This window comes from Alligator sinensis, unplaced genomic scaffold, assembly GCF_000455745.1.
Source record: "Alligator sinensis unplaced genomic scaffold, ASM45574v1 scaffold382_2, whole genome shotgun sequence".
Lineage (NCBI taxonomy): Eukaryota > Metazoa > Chordata > Crocodylia > Alligatoridae > Alligator > Alligator sinensis.
This window is the reverse complement of record NW_005841978.1, coordinates 2,151,805-2,164,806: the sequence shown is the minus strand read 5'-3', so window position 1 is coordinate 2,164,806 and position 13,002 is coordinate 2,151,805. Positions and strand designations below refer to the sequence as shown.

The following is a 13,002-nucleotide window of genomic DNA, read 5'->3' as shown; positions in this document are numbered from 1 at the left end:
CCCCCCCCACCAGTAGGGTTAAGAAAATCCCAGAATGAACCTCCCTTCCCTGCATTCTCACCCTCTCATCCAGAGACAGCAGCTGTTGCCAGGCTGTACTGTAGCTGGAGCAGACAGAAATTAATGAAGGTGTTCTGCTTTGGACCATCTTCATTTGAACCCTCCATACAATGAGGGTGAATTTGTTGTGTGATTGGCACACTCTGCAACTATTCTCTTCTGTTTGGGCATAGCTGTAGAGTGCTTTCAAGGGGACAATCATGTGGCAAAAGTCAGTTCTATCTGCACCCATGGTTTTGGTGAGGCACTTTTTTTCACCCCACTCACATTGGAGCCCAGGGCAGTTGTCCAGTTCATCCCATCTTTGTTATGCAACTGGGTTTAAACATTGGAGCAAATCTAAAATTTAACTTTAAGCATAGTGCTGTAAAGACCCTTTTGCTTTACTTCTTATATTTGTTGGTATGGTAGGCCAGTTCCTAAGATATAAACCATTCATATTGATGGAGAAGTTGTTTTAGGACCTTGATAAGGATAAGCTCATTATTAACTGTCCTTTTGTATGTGTACTATTTATTTCCTCCCATTCAATGAATTGATTAGTGTAGGTTAGGTTGATTGCAAAATGTGTGTGTTCTAGGGTCAAAATTCATGTAGGCATGCAGTGATCAAAATTATATTTCTTGCTATAAATTAAGACTAACTGTACAGTTGAAGGTGGAAAGGGAGAATTCAGAAATTGCGAAAGTTTTTTTTTTTTTTTTTTTTTTTTTTTTTTTTTTTTTTTTCCCCACAGCTTTGAGTCTGTTTGTGATTTTTGGGGTTCATGATTTTTGAACGTCGGAGTTGAAAGCACTGTAATTTTCTGAGGTCATACATACTGTGGTTTGACTCTGTCCTCTTGTATTTTTTTTATCCCTCCGATTTCTGTGTTTCCATACGTTTGAGCATAGTTGACTAAGTATGAAAGAGAGACTTCAGTGTTTCAGAAAGGGTCCAGAATCCAGGAAGCCAAACTTCTGAAAACTCATAAAGAAGCATAAAGTGATCTTATCTCCAAATAAATGCTTCACTTACTGTGTCCAATGTCAGCAGTGCTTGGAAGATCATGGTTTGTTAATACTGCCTTTATATTGATTCATATAAACAAACCAAACCACAGAATTGGGGAGGGGGGAGTAGGAAAGAAGAGGAATAAATAAAAAATTAAATGAAAGAACATTCATTTAATCTTCTTTTTTTACTCTTCCTCATGCATAATTATCTTTGGAAAAAATAGATATATAAATATAGAATAGGTTTAGATGTTTGCTGTTGAAATGGATGGAATAAGGTAAAACAGTCAATAGTACAGGATTATTTATTGCACATTAAAATGCTAATTAGAATCAATTTGTGTTAATGATGATGCCAGAAGGGTACTAGTTTGAATTAAACTAATTAAATCTATCCTAAAGGAAAGAAAAAGAACCCCAAAACTCAAGGCTTTCTAAAGCTAAATATACATAATTAAAATGAAAACTAATGATAGGACATAAATACAATATGATGCATAACTGTAAAGGGGGAATTTATCTGTAAAGACTGATTAAAAATTAGGTATTAGATTTGTATTTCTGCAAGGTATTTCAAACATTATTTGCTGCTTAGAGCAGATGAATTAACAAAGTTTGGTAACTTCACATAAAGATTTTAGTAAACATATCAAAGACAGTAAATAAATGTGGGTATACATTGCAAAATTTGTAGGAACAAGAAATGGACCTTTCCCGACACACATCTTTTGGATCATCAAGGATTGTCTCAGAGGTTTTGTTCATATTGAACTCACTTTAGCAAAACTCTCTTGACTGCAATGAGAATTTTACCTAAATAGAAGCCATCGGGGTAAGTGTTTAGTGTAAAATGTATACCAAATCCTGCAAGTTTCACCTTTTTTTTGCACTTTCTCTTGAAGTGTTAGAATACTGAATATATCCTTGCAGGCCAAGTTTACTGCTTAAAAAAAGTCCATAGCATTTGATTACTAAATGAATGGTAACTGCATCTGGATGTGAAATGTATAGCTTTTATTATAATTTTATTTTACTATTTTGTACTGACTTGTCATTTCCAGATTGGCCACTCTTTGCCCCTTTGCCATCCAAGTAATGTATTGGGAGGAAACATCAGACACACTGAAGGAGAATTAATTGAGAAAAAGAAGGGCAGATGCTAATCTTATTTTATATATAAATGATTACTTTTTCTGCCCAGGAAGATAACTAGGCTCATTTCCAAATGAAAGAAAATAGTAGTGTTAAAAGGAAAACCTACCAATAACTTAAGGATTTTGTATGTTGCCAAAGTAAATGAACATGAAGGCCAAAGCCAGGCTATAAAGTGGGGAGGGCTGACTTTGCACACGACTTTGCTGGTTGGTGCTCCAAGCAGAAGAGAGTGCTGAGCCTGCATTAACGTCATTTGAGCTCTACTAAGAAAGGTATCTATGTATGCATGTTGCTGCTTGGCAAGACAGAACAGAAGAGGTCCAGGTCCAGATGCTATATCAATATGCTTTTGAAATATCAAGTCAAATTCAGACACTGTAATCAGTTGTTCGCTGACTGTTCTCCCCCAAACATTATGAGAGGTAGACTAGGGAGTGGAAGAAGGCACAAGTCAGTCTTGGCTGAATCCTCCACTTCGAAGTAGAGCCACAGAAGGGTTAATAGGCAAGAAGAGAGAATGATTTGTAATATGAGGTCCTTGGTCTTTAGAAATTAATCTTTTAGTTATGAATTTCACAAACACTCATTTGGAAACTGGAGAATCATATGGACCTTTTAAGGACCTCAGTTCAAGAACTGAAAATAAATCTGTTTATAATTAGGCAAAAGTTAAACTTTCAAATATTTTTGCACAATCATAACTATTGCAAAGACATTTCCAGAACTAATAATTATGCCTGAAAATTCAAATTACATTTTCCAGAAATGTTCTGTACATTTTACTTTTGCATTTTGCTATTTCAACAAATACATAGCAACTAACCTCTTTTGTGACAATCTAAATAGAGAATAGAAAAAAGAAGTGCAGAATACAGACACATTGACTTCTTTAAAATCAAATATATGAATTATATATTTTTTTCCCTAAGATTTTTCCTGAGTACGTTAAATTGTTTTCACAAAGTCCCCTGCTGTTATTCATCTGATACCTGTTTGTAACAACTTCAAAGTCTTGGGGATGTTTGAACTGCTAATATAAAACATATTCGTGCCTCTGTTTTCTCAGACAGTGTTATGTTTTAACATAATATATCTGAATGAAGCATCTTTCTTTTTTTTTTTTTTTTCTTACTGTTGAGGATTTATAAATGTGCCACTAGGGCTTTTTTGTTTGGTTTTTGTTTTTAATGTCAAACATTTCTGTGGTGAGAAAGGGATTGTATCTTCTAACATTAATTTTGAAGGAAATTTGGCAGTGTTTTGTGAATAAACTAATCTCTTTTAAGCTCCTTAGAATGAGTTTAGAAGAGGTCATGACAGTAACGTTGAGAAGCGCCTGCTGCTTTCTTCTGGGCTGAAAAGGAAGGACTATAGATTGGACAAGTCTACGATCCATATAATTAGTAGGGGTACTTACCTATGGATTTTACTAAGATGGCAGGCAAAGAAGGGCCTATTTGCAGGGTGCCCAAGCCAGGATGGAAAAGAAACGACTTTCAGGTAGGTAAGGAGCCTAGGGGGTTGCTGGGGAGAACTGCAAGAAGAGCTGAGGTTACTGAAGAAGGGAAGCAGCAAATAAGTTTGGAAGTAAACAGGGATTCAGGGCTGGGGACATGCATGCTATTCCATGATATTTGTGGAAGGATAAAGAACATAGATGTTTTGAAGGATTTTTAAAAAATAAATTATTTTCTGCTATTCCTGGTTTGTGAGTCTAACTGTATAAAGCTGGATTTCTTCAGTGAGTGATGATGAGAAAAAACTGTCTCTGGAACCTCTATTATGTACTTCCTATTGCAAGAGTCATTGTGGAGGAGTGGGGTGTCACTTAGTATGACCCAAGAAAGATATGATATCCTTACTCCCTATCACCATCTGTTCCTCACCTTCCCCAAAGCCACTAGATAGATCTATAAGATACTACTAAACATTGACAGGGAGATCAGAAACTGCATGTCCCCATAAAGTATCTAAGTTCAATGTAATTCACTTCAGCCCAATTTTTCGATATATGAATCTTTTTTCCTACTCTGTTGTTTAACATACCTCCTAGCTTTAATTTAGCTCTTTGAATTTCCTGTATTTATTGTTTACTTTGGTTTTGCAGATAATTTTATAAAAATATTGGAGGGGAGGGAGGGGGTCATTATGGATTCCTGCAGGACAACACTGGATAACGTTACCTCATCTAGCTAAAACAATCATTTTTATAATTGCTCCCCATCTAGTTACATGGCCAGCTTTTGATCCATCTAATTGTATTTTTTTTTAAGTCAATTTGATTTAATCTCCCCTTAGGATACCCTGTGGCATAATATCAGATATCTTTCTGAAATCCTAATATATCACCTGCATGCTTATCTAATAGTTCTTTAGTTATAACAACAACAACGAGAAAGAATCTAGCTGGCTTGGCAAGATTTGTTCTTTATAAACTTGTTTTAACCCCCATGATGTTTTAACTTTTATCCAAGTTATTTCAGTGTTGAGCATAAATTTGATACCTGTATCAGGCAGGTATCATATTTATGCCTGATCAGTTACTACGCAGTAATGCATGTGTAGAAGGGTTACTGCACAGTAACCCAGGGGGCCTACCTGCTGCATTAATTCAGCTACTAGGGGACAGCATGATCCTAGCCCCAGGGTTCCTTGCTAGCCACCTCTCCTGGCTTCAGTTTGGGAGTAAAGTTAATCCCAAGTGATGGCAGCTGGCTCTGGTTTCAGTTTGGGAATAAAGTTTAGTCCCAGGGCAGCCACGTGGCCAGAGGGGCACATGGCAAAACTACATGCCACAGGGGCACATGGCAGGCTGCTCTGACCTGAGACTAAATTTAGTCCCAGGTTGCCTGCAGGTGCAGATGCCAGCCTGTTTATTCCCACTTACTTCACAGTAATTTACTGGGCAGTAAATTTAAACTAGCATAAATGCAAGGGCATGCCCAGGTAGTGCAGTAGGGATGGGGGAGCAAGTAGAACAGTTTGGTGTAGAGCCCATACAGTTTGGTGTGAAGAGGGTACCCATGCCATAATGGCATGCTGTCCACACAGCATGCTGCTAGGAAGCATGTGGCTTGTATGATGTAGGGAGGGGAGGGCTGCAGACCCTAGCCACTCAGAAGCTGAACAATCCTGCAGTATAGCATGTGTTAAGTGCATAGGAAGTATTTCCATTTAGATCAGACCAGTAATTCATCTATTCCAGTGTGCTTGGGGCCAGTATTAGTAGCTTTGGAGTTGATCATTAAATCCTCATAAGGGATAATAGGTAAAGTTTTAAAGGACACATGCACATACATGTCATCACTCCATGTTACGCATTGTTGTCAATGTCTTCTTTTTAATAGACAGTACAATCACCTGGTTACAGAAGAGAGAAAAAAAATCAGGAAATAACAAGCTACTAATATATATGACTTGACAAAGATTATAACATTTTTACTTTTTTACTTTCTGCTATTAACTCTCCTCCTTTAAGACTGTTTTGAGACATTTCAGGATTTAAAGTTAATTAATCCAAGCCACAGATTCTTCAGGGCAAACAATGTTGGATGCAGCCTTTGAGTTTTAAATGAACTTTGGTCTATTCAGGCTTGAAAATCCCTGCAGATCCTAAATAGGTAAACTAGTTTTCTCCTGCAACAGGCAAGGGCCTATTTATTTTCCTTTACAAATGGCAGAAGCTCCCAGTCCTGTTCTTCAGAAGGATCACATCCATTAAAAATACTTTTTTGTTCATATTTTTGAGCCAATGCTCAAAATATATAAAATGTTATATTGCCATAATTGTAGTTTCAGATTTATAAAGATATGGGTAGGAAGTATGGAATTTTTTAGAATGTAACGTGGGATATAGTACTAGATTTTTTTGTTTGCTTGTTTTTAAGTGGGCGTTAAGCCATATAGTTCCTGATAAGAACTGTAGAACTTTTGAAAATGTGGCCAATAATCGTTGTAATCTCAGAGAAATATATATTTTAAATGGGCTTTTAATGTTTGAGGCGTGTACATTTTCTAACAAAAAAGCTTTGTTCCTCACAAGTAACCAACAATATTTTAAAGTATTAGGACTTGCTTTTTAAGAGGTAAATTGTCTGATTTTTTGTTTGTTTGTTTTTTGTTTTTTTTAATGGATTTAGCTAAATAATCTTGTGGAACTATGCTTCTGTGTATGTTTGATATTATTATTTCAGGCAACAAACACTTCTGAGATATCTGTATTTACTTTCTTCAAATGAAAAGAAAATACTTGTAAAATGGATAGTATGCTTGCATATTATCAACACTAGTTCATAATCCATTTTCTTATCAACTTAAGTGTGATATAAATGTGAAATCTTATTTACTGCGAAACAGAGGTGGTCTCCTTTCTATTTATTCAGGTACATGATGTCCTCTATAGGGTATTAGTAACATTAATGCATCAATTTTTCAGCTTTTTAGCTAGAATGCAGAGAGAACCTATTTCATTGCATGAAATGCTGATTATAGCAACTTTAAAAACTTCACCATCAGCATAACAGTTGCTCAGTATGCTTAAAGCAGCAAAAGCTTCTCCATATAAACCATCTAATACTGTGTATTGCAGGCTAAAGACAGAGCTAAAAAGCATATTATTTCCATACCTGTGCTATATAAAGCATCTACTAAAAAAGTGTGAATGTGACAGTTTGGTATTGTATTACATTTAATTTTACATGTAGAATAATATTGGGTCAAACACTCAAATGAAGGGTGTTTCTTCTTCTTCTTCTCCTCATTCTCCTTTATTCACCAGCTATAGTAAGCAAACAAAAACCCACACACCTTTATATAGACATAAATCTGGATTTCCCCCATTACCTCCCCCCCCACCAAAGAAAAAAGTGGGGGTTGAATTCTAGAGATGTACTGAGATATCAGCTGAATATTGGATCAGCACCGATTTAAAGGAAAATTAACATTATCGGCTGTGGGTTTTTTTTGGCCAGTGTAGCCAATCATGTTCACTGATAAATATAATATGCCTTCTAGCCAGGGCCCTAAGACTGTGTGTATGCAAGCATGCATATGGCAGGAATGTAGCCAGGCAGTGTGGAGAATAGCACCCTGCAGGTAAGTCTGTGGATGGGAAAGGAGTGTGGGAAGGGAAGAGGCATGGCGGGGGGGGGCATTAGATCGAGGCCCCCATGATGAGGGAGGGAGAAGGGTAGGAGCTAGGGCATGGGCTGGGACTGGGAGCAGTGCCCAGCCAAGGTAGTGAATGGGACCTGGACTGGGGCAGGGAGTGGGATGGAGCTGCAGATGTCTAGGGAGTGTGGGGGCAATGGGGAGGGAGTACTGTTGCTGCTCACACCCCCCAGGAAGGCATGTGGGGGCATGTGCCTTTGCCCTGGGAGCCCTCTGCCAGCCATGTATCCCCTGCCTACCCAGCAGCAGTAGGGGTGGTGAGTTGTATCCCCTGCTGCTGGGTAGGCAGGGCCATGCAGCTGGTGCAAAGGCAGCAGGATGGAAAGCCCTGAGCCAAGAGTGAGTGGCCTGCATCTGCCCTCACCCTATTCACCTTGGCACCAGTTAAAAGCATCCCCACGCTTAAAAGTAGTGTTGGGGGTGCTTGAACTAAAGCTCATTCAATGAGCTTTAGTTCAAGCATCCCAACCCCAATTTTTAAGTAGCAAGATGCTGATCCCCTGGACAATCCACCTGCAGCTTCATCCCACTCTCTGCCCTGGCTCCAAGTCCCATTCGGCACTCTGGCTGGGCAGCGCCCCCTGCCCCACTTCCTCCCTCACCATGGGGGCTTCAATATGTCTTCTCTTCTCCATACTCCTTCCTCTCCGCAGACTTAGCTGCAGGGAGCTGCTCTGCATGCTGCCCAGCTGCATTCCCGCAATCGGTTATCCGATCGATATTGGCTGATATGACTGGGTAATAATTGGCTATTGGTATCTAGACCTCTGGGGGGGGGGGGGGGGGGGGGGGCTGGCAAGGATCCCCACCCCTAGTCCTTACCAGCTATGAGTTGGCTGTAGTTCCCTGCTGCATCCACCAGGGACTGCCCGAATCACCAAAGCTCCCCGAATATTTTCTGAAGATTCAGAGAGCTTTGAATTGATTTGGACCTTTTAATTGGTCCGCTGATTCAATTTGGATTTGGAGATTTGGCCACTGAATCTGGCCAAATCTCCTCCAAATTGAATCACTACCTTAAGCTTTGCCTATTGCATAGACTACCATTTACTGGAGAGAATCAACGATTCTCATCAATCAGCTTGTAGGGTCAGAACTAGTTAAAACAAGATGAGAGCCCCGCTGACTTTCATTACATTACTTGATGCTTACACTGGAAAATAGTCTCTGATTTATGAGGTTTGTATGTGTTTTTTCTATTTCTTTTCAGAAACAAAAACCAAAACCAGCCAACCCTGCACATTTTGATTGAGAGCTGAAAGTCGACCTTGGTTCTTTATTTTTCATGCCTTGCTACTTGTAAAATTCAGGATACCAAATTCCAGGGTAGGGAAACTTGTCAGTGTCCTTGGCTTTAATAGGTTTATAGAGTTGTAACTGACTGGAAATCTCCTGAGATATGCACCAAATAGTGTGGAATGTAGAAATGTCATAGCAGTCCTAAAGAAGAGTAAAAAAATAGTAAAGACTCATTTATTTCACAAAAGTCAGAATGTATGATTGTAAATTCAGAGGAAAAGCAGATCTGCTTACTAAGGTGGTGCTATTTTTGTGTTCTTTCTTCAGTGTATTTTTAAAAGACTGAAACTGGAAAAGTACTTTTGCGTGATGGGAGACTACACATTCAGGTGACCTTAGTACTGACCACTTTTGACTGGGAATTTGTAGATTGTTAAATGATGCATATAAAAGTGATACTTCATTAACTTCCATTTGAAATATCAATTTTTATACTCAAGTTTTAGGTGATTTAAAAGCATGCTGGCAAACTACACTGTAAATATCGCCATATTGGTCACAATGACAGGTGTTTTCTTCATAAGATGATTTTTTCTGCCAATTTTTTACATCTGAATAGTATTGATTAGATTTTTTACAGCTCTATGTAATATTGAATACATTTTATGAAAATGAATTTCTGTATTTAGGTACTACTTCAAATACCTTAGTAAAAAATGGAATATTTTTAACTAAGGAGTTTACAATAATATTGCTTCATTTCTATATTCCAGTTGCATTATCTTGCTCTTATACCCGAGAAATATAAAATAGTAACTTTTTTTCCTAAAAAGCATATATCAGTATCTTAGAACAAAGACCTTCAGTCTTCACGATAATTACACACATTGTAATTGTTGGGGACAACTTATTGGTGCAAGTGCTGGAGTGGCCAACTGTGGAGCATATTCTTCTTGACCTCCTGCTCACAAATGGAAGAATTCATGGGAAATTCATAGATTCATAGATGTTAGGGTCAGAAGGGACCTCAATAGATCATCGAGTCTGACCCCCTGCATAGGCAGGAGAGAGCACCACCTCCCTTGGGAGCCCATTCCAGACTTTGGCCATTCTAACTGTGAAGAAGTTCTTCCTAATATCTAGTCTAAATCTGCTCTCTGCTAGCTTATGGACATTATTTCTTGTGACCCCCAGGGGTGCCTTCATGAGTAAAGCCTCACCAATTCCCTTCTGCGCCCCCATGATGAACTTATAGGCAGCCACAAGGTCGCCTCTCAACCTTCTCTTGCGGAGACTGAAGACGTCCAGGGGTCCCAGTCTCTCCTCATAGGGCTTGGTCTGCAAGCCCTTAACCATATGAGTGGCCCTTCTCTGGACCCTCTCCAGGTTATCCACATCCCTCTTGAAGTGTGGCGCCCAAAATTGCACGCAGTATTCCAACTGCGGTCTGACCAGCACCTGATAGAAGGGCAGTATCACCTCCTTGGTTCTGTTCGTCATGCATCTGCTGATGCAGGATAAAGTGCCATTAGCTTTCCTGATGACTTCGTCACACTGACTCATGTTCATGGAGTCCTAGTGGACTCCAAGATTCCCTTCTGCTTCCATGCCACCAAGCAGGTCATTTCCTAGGCAGTAGGTATGCTGGACATTTTTCCTCCCTAGGTGCAGCACTTTGCGCTTCTTGTTGAATTGCATTCTGTTGTTTTCTGCCCATTTGTCCAACCTGTCCAGGTCTGCTTGTAGTTGTTCCCTGCCCTCCTGTGTGTCCACATCTCCCCACAGTTTTGTGTCATCCACAAACTTGGACAGAGTACACTTCACTTCCTCGTCCAAGTCGCTGATAAAGACATTGAAGAGTATCGGTCCAAGGACTGAGCCCTGCAGGACCCCACTGCCCACACCCTTCCAGGTGGATACTGACCCCTCCACTATGACTCTCTGGGTACAACCCTCTAGCCAATTCGCCACCCACTGGACCGTGCAGTCATCCAAGTCGCAGACTCTTAACTTGTTCCCCAGTATGGTGTGGGATACCGTATTGAAGGCCTTCCTGAAGTCTAAGTAAACGAAGTCTACCCCTACTCCTGCATCCAGTTGTTTTGTAACCTGGTCATAAAATGTAGTAGTAGTAGAAGGCTACTTGGGCGGCAGTGACCACGAGATGATAGAGTTCAGGATACTAAGGAAAGGAAGGTAGAAGAGCAGAGTTTGGACTGTAGACTTCAGAAAAGCAGTGTCTCACTAGGGAAGCTCTGGGGCAGGATCCCCTGGGAAGCCAGTCTGCAGGAGAGAGGAATCTAGGAGATCTGGTTGTACTTTAAGGAGGCCTTACTAAGAGTGCAGGAACAAACCTTCCTGATGCCCAGGAAGATAAGCCAAGGTGTTCTTCTGCCATACTTGCTAAGCAGGGAACTCTTCAGTAAACTAAGTCACAAAAAGAAAGCTTATAAGAAGTGGAAACTTGAACAAATAAATAAGGAGAAGTCTCAGATCATTGCTCAGGCATGCAGAGATAAAGTCAGAAAGGCCACAGGACAATTGGAGTTGCAGCTAGCATGGGCCATGAAGGGTAACAAAAAGGGTTTCTACAAGTATGTCAGTAGCAAGAGGGGGATCAGGGAAAATGTGAGTCCTTTATTGAATAGTGGAGGCAACCTTGTGATAGAAGATGCCGAAAAGGCTGAAATGCTCAATACCTTCTTCACCTCAGTCTTCACAGGCAAGGTCAGCTCCCAGACTACTGCACCAGGCAGCACAGCTTGGGCAGGAGGTAAGCATCAAACAGGAGTGAAAGAACAAGTTATGGACTATTTAGAAAAGCTGGACATATACAAGCCCATGGGGATGGACCTGAGGGTGCTGAGTTGGCTGATGAGATTGCAGAGCCATTGTCCATCATCTTTGAGCCCCATCATGGTGATCAGGAGAGGTCCTGGATGATTGGAAAAGGGTACACATAGTGCCTATATTTGAGAAAGGGGGAAAAAGGAGGATCCAGGGAAGTACAGATCAGTCAGCCTCACCTCATTCCCTGGAAAAATAATGGAACAGAACTTCAATGAAATTATTTCTAAGCACTTGAGGGAGAAAAAATCTGATTAGGAAGAGTCAGCAGGGATTCACCAAGGGCAAGTCATGCCTGACCAACCTGATTGTGTTCTGTGATGAGCAGGAATCCTGGTTTTCCCTGATAAAAACAATCCCCAATTTTTGAATTAAAAAAGTAACCCAAAATCCATATATTTCTGTGATTAAAATGAACCACCACTATGTATATCTATATATTAGTGGCTTTTAATTTTAATCATGGAAAAAGGTGGACTTTTTAAATCCAAAAACTGGAGATATTTTTTTTATCAGAGAGAACCAGAATTCCTGATGATAAGGGGCCTGGCTAATCTCATGTAAAATTCATCTGAATAAATCAAACCATGTTGATCTGTTTGAGCTAATGACTCAAATTGACTTGAGCCAGATAAGTCCCTTGACTCGACTCAACTCAAGCAAACTTAGTGACGTGACTCTACTAGGCTCAAGCTTGACATGTCAATGACTCGACTCAACTTGAGTCTTGATTCCCAAATGACTCGACTCAACTCAAGTCCCAATTTTTGTGACCCGTTACAACCCTGCAGAGAGGTTGTGGAATCTCCAACCTTGGAGGTTTTTAAGACCTGGCTGGAGAAAGCTGTGGCTGGGACGGTTTATTTGGGGATGGTCCTTCCTTGAGCAGGAGGTTGGACTAGACCTCCTGAAGTCCCTTCCAACCCTAATTTTCTATGATTCATTTAGTGTATGTATATGTATAGATAGATAGATAGATAGATGTATAATCTATATATTCTATATATAATTATTAATTTAAAAATTATATTTTCAAAAAGTATTTTGACTTATGAACATAGCAATAGAAGGGATCTCCTTGGATATATAGTCCATTCTCCTATATTCTCAAGCAATTATTTTATATTATATTTTATTTTATATATGTGCATGTATATGTATGTATGTTTATATATGTCAGGAGTCAGGGCAGAAGGCAAGTGAACTACCCTCATTTGGCCCTAACTTCCTGAATGGGGCTGCCTGCCAGTGGCCTAAATTCTTCCAGCTGCTTATAGTTACCACCATGGGTGTAGCTCCCTGCTTATGAGTAATATCCCTGTAAGTGTCAAGCATATTATTTAACAGGATAGATGTTTCTCTAGTAAGTGCATGAGTTATCATTCCTGGTTCTTAATTTTTAACAGCTTTTCCTGATTGACAACTCCCAACTCCTTGTTCCTGACCATGTGGCTCCAGTCTGGCCCCCTGCTTTTGACTCCTGAGTTTGTTAACATTTAAACCCCTTGCTTGTGTGTTTTCTGCAACCCTTGTTTCC

At 39.8% G+C, this 13,002-nt stretch overlaps 1 long non-coding RNA gene across 1 annotated transcript in view; it reads left to right on the top strand.

The window, feature by feature from the left end:
* The window catches only part of LOC102380488, a 31,967-nt gene extending 23,320 nt beyond the window's left edge, over positions 1-8,647 (top strand). The window contains exons 2-3 of the long non-coding RNA XR_323503.1: positions 1,750-1,887; positions 8,590-8,647. This is a non-coding gene — a long non-coding RNA (uncharacterized LOC102380488). The remainder of the gene's footprint in view (positions 1-1,749; positions 1,888-8,589) is intronic.
* The last annotated feature ends 4,355 nt before the right edge of the window (positions 8,648-13,002 follow it).